This window comes from Salvelinus sp. IW2-2015, unplaced genomic scaffold (genome assembly GCF_002910315.2).
Source record: "Salvelinus sp. IW2-2015 unplaced genomic scaffold, ASM291031v2 Un_scaffold1738, whole genome shotgun sequence".
Taxonomy (NCBI): Eukaryota; Metazoa; Chordata; class Actinopteri; order Salmoniformes; family Salmonidae; genus Salvelinus; species Salvelinus sp. IW2-2015.
Window position 1 is genome coordinate 80,349 of NW_019943122.1, and position 9,988 is coordinate 90,336.

Sequence of the window (9,988 nt, forward strand, 5' to 3'; positions counted from 1 at the left end):
CCTGCTGCCTTGACCAACACAAAAACATCCTGTGGGGTTCTGCATTAGCATCGAATAGCCCCCGCGATATGCAACTTTTCAGGGAAGTTTGGAACCAATATACACAGGCAGTTAGGAAGAAAAGGCTAGCTTTTTCAAAAAGAAATGTGCATCCTGCAGCACAAACTCCAAAAAGTTCTGGGACACTGTAAAGCCCATGGGAGAATAAGATCACGTCTTCCCAGCTGCCCACTGCACTGAGGCTCCACAATAATTGAGAATATCAATTTTTCTACAGCTGGCCATGCTTTCCACCTGGCCACCCCTACCCTGGTCAACAGCCCTGTACACCCCACAGCAACTTGCCCAAGACTCCTCCAGTTCTCCTTCACCCAAATCAAGATAGCTGATGTTCTGAAAGAGCTGCAAAATCTGGACCCTACAAATCAGCTGGGCTAGACAATCTGGACCCTCTCTTTCTAAAATTATCAGCCGAAGTTGTTGCAACCCCTATTACTAGCCTGTTCAACCACTCTTTCGTATCGTCGTTTCCCCCCGTCTTCAAAGGGGAGACACTCTAGACCCAAACTGCTACAGACCTATATCTATCCTACCCTGCCTTTCTAAGGTCTTCGAAAGCCAAGTTAACAAACAGATCACCGACCATTTCGAATCCCAACAGCCTTGGTTTCTCAAATGACTGCCTCCTGGTTCACCAACTACTTCTCAGATAGAGTTCAGTGTGTCAAATCGGAGGGCCTGTTGTCCGGACCTCTGGCAGTCTATGGGGGTGCAACAGGGTTCAATTCTCGGGCCGACTCTCTTCTCTGTATACATCTATGATGTCGCTCTTGCTGCTGGTGATTCTCTGATCCACCTCTACGCAGACGACGCCAGAAAACACATCACCGGGGCAAACTACCTGCCCTCCAGGACACCTACACCACCCGATGTCACAGGCAGGCCAAAAGATCATCAAGGACAACAATCACCCGAGTCACTGCCTGTTCACCCCGCTATCATCCAGAAGGCGAGGTCAGTACAGGTGCATCAAAGCAGGGAGCGAGAGACTGAAAACAGCTTCCATCTCAAGGCCATCAGACTGTTAAACAGCCATCACTAACATTGAGTGGCTGCTGCCAACATACTGACTCAACTCCAGCCACTTTAATAATGGAACAATGATGTAAAGAATGTATCACTAGCCACTGTAAACAATGCCACTTAATATAATGTTTACATACCCTACATTACTCATCTCATATGTATATACTGTACTCTATACCATCTACTGCATCTTGCCTATGCGTTCTGTACCATCACTCATTCATATATTTTTATGTACATATTCTTCATCCCTTTACACTTGTGTGTATAAGGTAGTTGTTGTGAAATTGTTAGGTTAGATTACTTGTTAGATATTACTGCATGATCGGAACTAGAAGCACAAGCATTTCCCTACACTCGCATTAACATCTGCTAACCATGTGTATGGACCAATAACATCTGCTAACCATGTGTATGTGACCATTAACATCTGCTAACCATGTGTATGTGACCATTAACATCTGCTAACCATGTGTATGTGACCATTAACATCTGCTAACCATGTGTATGTGACCATTAACATCTGCTAACCATGTGTATGTGACCATTAACATCTGCAACCATGTGTATGTGACAAATAAAATTTGATCTGATCTGTATACTTCTGGCCCTTCTTTGGACAACAAACCTTCAATGCCATACAACTCTCCTTCCGTGGCCTCTCCAACTGCTCTTAAATGCAAGTAAAACTAAATGCATGCTCTTCAACCGATCGCTGCCCACACCTGCCCGCATCACTACTCTGGACGGTTCTGACTTAGAATATGTGGACAACTACAAATACCTAGGTGTCTGGCTAGACTGTAAACTCTCCTTCCAGACTCACATTAAGCATCTCCAATCCAAAATTAAATCTAGAATCGGCTTCCTATTTCGCAACAAAGCATCCTTCACTCATGCTGCCAAACACACCCTCGTAAAACTGACTATCATACCGATCCTTGACTTCGGCGATGTCATTTACAAAATAGCCTCCAATACTCTACTCAACAAATTGGATGCAGTCTATCACAGTGCCATCCGTCTTGTCACCAAAGTCCCATATACTACCCACCACTGCAACCTGTATGCTCTCGTTGGCTGGTCCTCGCTTCATACCCGTCGCCAAACCCACTGGCTCCAGGTCATCTACAAGTCTCTGCTAGGTAAAGCCCCGCCTTATCTCAGCTCACTGGTCACCATAGCAGCACCCACCCGTAGCACGCGCTCCAGCAGGTATATTTCACTGGTCATCCCCAAAGCCAACTCCCCTTTGGCCGCCTTTCCTTCCAGTTCTCTGCTGCCAATGACTGGAATGAATTGCAGAAATCACTGAAGCTGGAGTCTTATATCTCCCTCACTAACTTCTAACTTTAAGCATCAGCTGTCAGAGCAGCTCACAGATCACTGCACCTGTACATAGCCCATCTGTAAATAGCCTATCCAACTACCTCATCCCTATACTGTTTTTTCCCCCCTCCTTTGCACCCCAGTATCTCTACTTGCACATTCATCTTCTGCACATCTATCACTCCAGTGTTTAAATTGCTAAATTGTAATTATTTCGCCACTATGGCCTATTTATTGCCTTAACTCCCTTATCTTCCCTCATTTGCACACACTGTATATATATTTTTATATTGTATTATTGACTGTATGTTTGTTTTACTCCATGTGTAACTCTATGTTGTTGTTTGTGTCGCACTGCTTAGCTTTATCTTGGCCAGGTCGCAGTTGTAAATGAGAAATTGTTCTCAACTAGCCCACCTGGTTAAATAAAAGGTGAAATAAAATAAAATAAAAAGACTGTTGGAAAAGCATTCCTCATGAAGCTGGTTGAGAGAATGCCGAGAGTGTGCAAAGCTGTCATCAAGGCAAAGGGTGCCTACTTTGGTACTGTATGTGTATTAAAGTAATAAATAGCTAAGTATTTGGTCCCATATTCATAGCATGGAATGACTACATGTCAAATATGAAAACTAGAACGCCACATAGAAATAATAAACTAGAACACCACATAGAAATAATAAACTAGAACCCCCCCTAGTCACGCCCTGATCTACTACACCATAGAGAAACAATGGCTCTCTATGGTCAGGGCGTGACACTAGATCAAGCTTGTGACTACAGACTTGTTGGATGCATTTGCTGTTTGTTTTGGTTGTGTTTCAGATTCATTCAGGATGATCCGTTACCATGGTAGCGTCCACATGAATGTGGAAGTGTTTACAAACATATTGTGTTCTTATTTACAAATAAAGGGACTCCAAAATGACACAGGACATTATTTACCATGAATTTCTATTGGGCACAAAATAATCTGAAACAACCAAAACAAACAGAAAATGCTTCCAACAAATTTGTAGAGTCACAAGCTTGATGTAGTCATTGTGGTGCTATGAATACGGGACCAAATACTTCACTTCTTTAATACACGTGTGAATTTGTTTGGATCCCTAAAATGGGGGCACTATGTACAAAAAGTGCTGTAATTTCTAAACGTTTCACACGATAATGATGAAAATACCCTCAAATGAAAGGTGCCAGTCTGCACCAGTATTCAGTTATGTACAGTGCCCCCTGTAATTATTGAGACAGTGCAGCATGGTGTTTTCTTCTGTTGGCTCTACACTCCAAAAGTTTGGAAGTTAAATCAAAATGTTGGAGTATAGAGCCAAAAGAAGAAAACACGCTACACCGTACATAACTAAATACTGGACATCTCTAGACCTCGGGCTCTATCCACATCTACTGGCAGATTCACATGTCCAGTAATACGCATGGTAACAAGCTAGGTCATTTATCTACTGGCAGATTCACATGTCCAGTAATACGCACATGTGTACAAGCCTAGGTCATTTATCTACTTGGCATACCAAGTTCACATGTCCAGTAATACGCATGGTAACAAGCTAGGTCATTTATCTACTGGCAGATTCACATGTCCAGTAATACGCATGGTAACAAGCTAGGTCATTTATCTACCTGGCAGATTCACATGTCCAGTAATACGCATGGTAACAAGCTAGGTCATTTATCTACTGGCAGATTCACATGTCCAGTAATACGCATGGTAACAAGCTAGGTCATTTATCTACTGGCAGATTCACATGTCCAGTAATACGCATGGTAACAAGCTAGGTCATTTTCTACTGGCAGATTCACATGTCCAGTAATACGCATGGTAACAAGCTAGGTCATTTATCTACTGGCAGATTCACATGTCCAGTAATACGCATGGTAACAAGCTAGGTCATTTATCCTAAATGGCAGATTCACATGTCCAGTAATACGCATGGTAACAAGCTAGGTCATTTATCTAATGGCAGATTCACATGTCCAGTAACAAGCAACAAGCATGGTAACAAGCCAGGCAGATTCTAGGGCTGGGCTATATGGACAAATATAATACCACTATATTTTTCACAGTATGATGGTATTTTATATTTTTGAAAACTAAAATGTTCCAAATATGCTTCATGAGTAAGTAGTTCATGACCCAAGATTGGCAAGTGGCTTTCTCCATTTATATACTGTTCAATCCAACTCCAAACCAAAATAATTTGAATCAATTTCTGCATTTCCTGCACTTTTAACCATGAAAATATAACGATCATTCTAATTCTATAGTTGGAATAGAGTGGGAAGCCCTTTGAATACATTGTTGTTTGACATGACAATGAATGACTAAGCCAGGGAGGAATTATTGACAGGGTAGGACAGGGCAGGACATTTGATTTGAAGAAACCAAAAAAATAGACAACTTACCATTTTTGATTATATAAACTTAGATCAAAGTCAGACTCTGTCTGCAAAGAGAAGAGGAAAAAAATCATGGTATGTTTTAGTAAAGCTTCTGAAAAGGCAACAAGTTGATATTCAAAAATGCAAAACTTATTCAAAAATCAGGAGACTGTATTATGACAAGGAAGATATTTTTAAAGTGTGAGGGTGTGAAACAGTACTCACTGTATGTGGAACACAAGTTAACATGAGTGAATTTGGACTCTATGAACTCAAAAAACATCTTTAGAGCCTGAATATCAGCAGTATCCCCCACTGGCAGGGCATCTCTCTGAGTCAGTACACATTAATCTGTGGAAGTGAGGATCCTTCTGTATGAATGAGCGGGGAGTGTGTGGGAAGTTGCCAAGTGAGCCAAATCCAGTGTAGGCCAGTTTGATCTACTATCTATCAGTGCTTCTTTCTGCTGGTCAAAATTAAGCCATGTCGACATCCCAAATCGCACCCTATTCTCTATAGAGTGCCCAGAGCGCTCTGGTCAAAAGTAGTGTACTACGTAGGGCATAGGATGCCATTTGGGATGCAACCCATGCCACTAGGCTAGAAGAAATGGGAAATACAGCTGGTACCAAATGGCACCCTATTCCCTATGTAGCGCCTATAGGGCTCTGGTCCAAAGAATGTTCTAGAATGAGTAGCCTGACGACTCACACTAAATTATTTTGCTGCTCTGTGGTTCGCTACAGACTTCAGTCTGAGACCTCCATCATCGAAGTAGTCTATGGTGACGAGTGTCATTGTACTAAACAAAAGTCTTCAGCGATTGGAACGTCTCTAACCAAATCAGAGGAGCAAAGCCAATGACACATTTTCAAACCGCCGCTTTTACCCATGTGTGTTCTGGCTCTGGCCCAAACCATCGGTTTCTGGACCAATCAGACGGCCCTGAATGTGTCCGCATTCGGTGGAGGAGCGGAGAGGTACTCAGATCCAGAGACTCATTGAGGAGAAGAAACTAATGTGTACGTGGTGTTGCGTTTGGCCGGACCAAGGAGTTCTAGGTAGCCAGGCAAAGAATAAGGTGGCCTGGCTCTGTTTCTATACCAACCTACTACACAATAACAGACAGCTTTACTGAGCCGGGACAAACAGAGGACCCTCCAGTCAGAAAACGAACAAATGTTTTCACAAAAGGTTAACTGGCTGCTTAAAGAGATGAACTGTGGCTTACCTGCAAGAGACTTCCTTCTCCAAAGTGTAGCGCCTCGAGGATTGTGTCTGACTGTATGAATGCTGTGAACACAGAGGAATAGTTGAAATGAGTTACACTTCCAGAGTCATATCGACAATAACTACTAGCTCACCGGAAGCAACCTGGTCTCAAAGCATTTCGTATTATTCTGTATGTAAATCCGAGACACTCCATTTAGTATGATATGTTACATTTTGAAATGCATGTATGATATGTTTCGTATGGTATGTATTAAATTGTGGATGTCCATCACCCATTTCGTATTACATTACGAATTTACAAAACGTATGATGAAAGGGTTAGGGGAAAGGTTAGCTAACATGCTAAGTTTATGCAAAGTAGTAAAAAATTATTTGTAAGTAGTTGAAAAGTTTCTAATTAACTAAAATGCTAAAGTTGTCCGTGAGGAGATTCGAACTTGCAACGTTTGGGTTGCTTGATGTTTGCGTTAAGTAACCATCGGGTGTTATGTAACATATCATACTAATTTGGTGTATATTTAGATTTTACTATGTTACGTCTAATCTATGAGACCAGGCTGCTGGAGATGGATCTGAATCAGACATGCAGGCAGTGTCCCAAGCGGCACCCTGTTCCATTACAGTGCACTACTTCTGACCAGGGGACCAGAGGACCAGACACCTATGGGCCGTAGTCTAAAGATATGTACCATAAGGGAATAAATAGGATGCCACTGCCATTTGGGCCACACTAGCCTGAGTTCCAGGGTGAATTGGCCAAGAAACTAGTAGCTCCCTGGAAATGAATCAGATTCAGAAATTCAGACATGATTAACCCACCAATCACAAAGAGCTGTGAGGAAAGAAGGAATGATGAAAGACTGTTGACAGAATTTCCTCTTCACATCAACATAACCTGATCAGAATTTCAGACCAACATTCAGCATGGTTTGCATGTCATCATATAAACTCAGCAAAAAAAAGAAAAAGAAGTGTCCCTTTTTCAGGACCCTGTCTTTCAAAGATAATTCGTAAAAATCCAAAATAACTTCACAGATCTTTATTGTTAAGTGTTTAAACACTGTTTCCCATGCTTGTTCAATGAACCATAAACAATTAATGAATATGCACCTGTGGAACGGTCGTTAAGACACTAACAGCTTACAGACGGTAGGCAATTATGGTCACAGTTATGAAAACTTAGGACACTAAAGAGGCCTTTCTACTGACTCTGAAAAACACCAAAAGAAAGATGCCCAAGGTCCCTGCTCATCTGCGTGAACGTGCCTTAGGCATGCTGCAAGGAGGCATGACGAATGGAGATGTGGCCAGGGCAATAAATTGCAATTCCGTACTGTGAGACGCCTAAGACAGCGCTACAGGGAGACAGGACGGACAGCTGATCATCCTCACAGTGCCAGACCACGTGTAACACCTGCACAGGATCGGTACATCCAAACATCCACCTGCGGGACAGGTACAGGATGCAACAACAACTGCCCGAGTTACACCCAGGAACGCACAATCCTCTCCATCAGTGCTCAGACTGTCCGCAATAGGCTGGAGAGAAGCTGGGTTGAGGGCTTGTAGGCTCTGTTGTAAGGCAGGTCCTCACCAGACATCACCAGCAAAAAACGTTGCCTATGGGCACAAACCCACCCATCGCTGGACCAGACAGGACTGGCAAAAGTGCTCTTCGCTGACGAGGATATTTGCTCCATGTAAGATTGCACCTAAATCAACCATTATCGAGATCATCAAGAACTTCAAGGAGAGTGGTTCACATTGTTGTGAAGAAGGCTCAGGGCGCCCAAGAAAGTCCAGCAAGCGCCAGGACCATCTCCTAAAGTTGATTCAACGCGCGGATCGGGCACCACCAGTGCAGAGCTTGCTCAGGAATGGCAGCAGGCAGCTGTGAGCGCATCTGCACGCACAGTGAGGCGAAGACTTTTGGAGGATGGCCATGGTGTCAAGAAGGGCAGCAAAGAAGCCACTTCTCTCCAGGAAAAACATCAGGGACAGACTGATATTCGGCAAAAGGTACAGGGATTGGACTGCGGAGGACTGGGTAAAGTCATTTTCTCTGATGAATCCCCTTTCCGATTGTTTGGGGCATCCGGAAAAAAGGTTTGTCCGGAGAAGACAAGGTGAGGCTTACATTCAGTCGCTGTGTCATGCCAACAGTAAAGCATCCTGAGACCATTCTCAGGATGCTGAGAAGCAGCCCCGCATGTGTGGGGCTGGCTTCTCAGCCAAGGGGAGTGAGCTCACTCACAATTTTGCCTAAGAACATAGCCATGAATAAAGAATGGTACCAACACATCCTCCGAGAGCAACTTCTCCCAACCATCCAGGAACAGGTTTGGTGACGAACAATTGCCTTTTCCAGCATGATGGAGCACCTTGCCATAAGGCAGAAGTGATAAACTAAGTGGCTCGGGGAACAAAACATCGATATTTTGGGTCCATGGCCAGGGAAACTCCCCAGACGTTAATCCCATTGAGAACTTGTTTTCAATCCTCCAAGAGGCAGGTGGACAAACAAAAACCCACAAATTCTGACAAACTCCAAGCATTGATTAGGCAAGACTGGGCTGCCATCAGCAGGATGTGGCCCAGAAGTTAATTGACAGCATGCCAGGGCGGATTGCAGAGGTCTTGAAAAATAAAATGTAATGTAATTGTCAATAAAAGCCTTTGACACTTATGAAATGCTTGTAGTTATACTTCAGTATTCCATAGTAACATCTGACAAAAATATCTAAAGACACTGAAGCAGCAAACTTTGTGAAAATTAATATTTGTGTCATTCTCAAAACTTTTGGTCACGACTGTATTTGGCTAAGGTGTATGTAAACTTCCGACTTCAACTGTATACCCACATGGGTGATTGAAAGATGAACTAAGGTCAGTTGTGGTAATGCATCTTATTATGAAAATTAGCTGCCAATCGCCATATAAAGTCCAAAGAAGAAAAAGAAACCTTGGAAGGAGGAGAGATGTCTAGAAATTATTCGGTATACCGTTTTCTTTGTGGATGAATTGTCGGAGTAGATGACCTTGTGCATTTCAGGTAAAATAACAACCCAATGTTTATATCCCAGGACAAATGTGCTAGCAACAGCAAGACACTGAACTCACTCTCTCAGACCGAGCCCCCGGCCTCAGACCGAGCCCCCGGCCTCAGACCGAGCCCCCGGCCTCAGACCGAGCCCCCGGCCTCAGACCGAGCCCCCGGCGCTCGGGGAACAAAACATCGATATTTTGGGTCCATGGCCAGGAAACTCCCCAGACGTTAATCCCATTGAGAACTTGTGTTCAATCCTCAAGAGGCAGGTGGACAAACAAAAAACCCACAAATTCTGACAAACTCCAAGCATTGATTAGGCAAGACTGGGCTGCCATCAGTCAGGATGTGGCCCAGAAGTTAATTGACAGCATGCCAGGGCGGATTGCAGAGGTTTGAAAAAAAAATGTTAATGTAATTGTCAATAAAAGCCTTTGACACTTATAGAAATGCTTGTAGTTATACTTCAGTATTCCATAGTAACATCTGACAAAAATATCTAAAGACACTGAAGCAGCAAACTTGTGAAAATTAATATTTGTGTCATTCTCAAAACTTTTGGTCACGACTGTATTTGGCTAAGGTGTATGTAAACTTCCGACTTCAACTGTATACCCACATGGGTGATTGAAAGATGAACTAAGGTCAGTTGTGGTAATGCATCTTATTATGAAAATTAGCTGCCAATCGCCATATAAAGTCCAAAGAAGAAAAAGAAACCTTGGAAGGAGGAGAGATGTCTAGAAATTATTCGGTTATACCGTTTTCTTTGTGGATGAATTGTCGGAGTAGATGACCTTGTGCATTTCAGGTAAAATAACAACCCAATGTTTATATCCCAGGACAAATGTGGCTAGCAACAGCAAGACACTGAACTCACTCTCTCAGACCTGAGGCCCC

The 9,988-nt window shown here is 43.1% G+C and overlaps 1 long non-coding RNA gene across 1 annotated transcript in view; it reads right to left on the bottom strand.

Moving 5' to 3' along the window:
- Positions 1-9,988, bottom strand: part of LOC112071840 (uncharacterized) — a 32,493-nt gene that overhangs the window by 15,280 nt on the left and 7,225 nt on the right. The window contains exons 2-3 of the long non-coding RNA XR_002894188.2: positions 6,041-6,102; positions 4,834-4,874 (exon numbers count right to left, since the gene is read on the bottom strand). This is a non-coding gene — a long non-coding RNA (uncharacterized lncRNA). The remainder of the gene's footprint in view (positions 1-4,833; positions 4,875-6,040; positions 6,103-9,988) is intronic.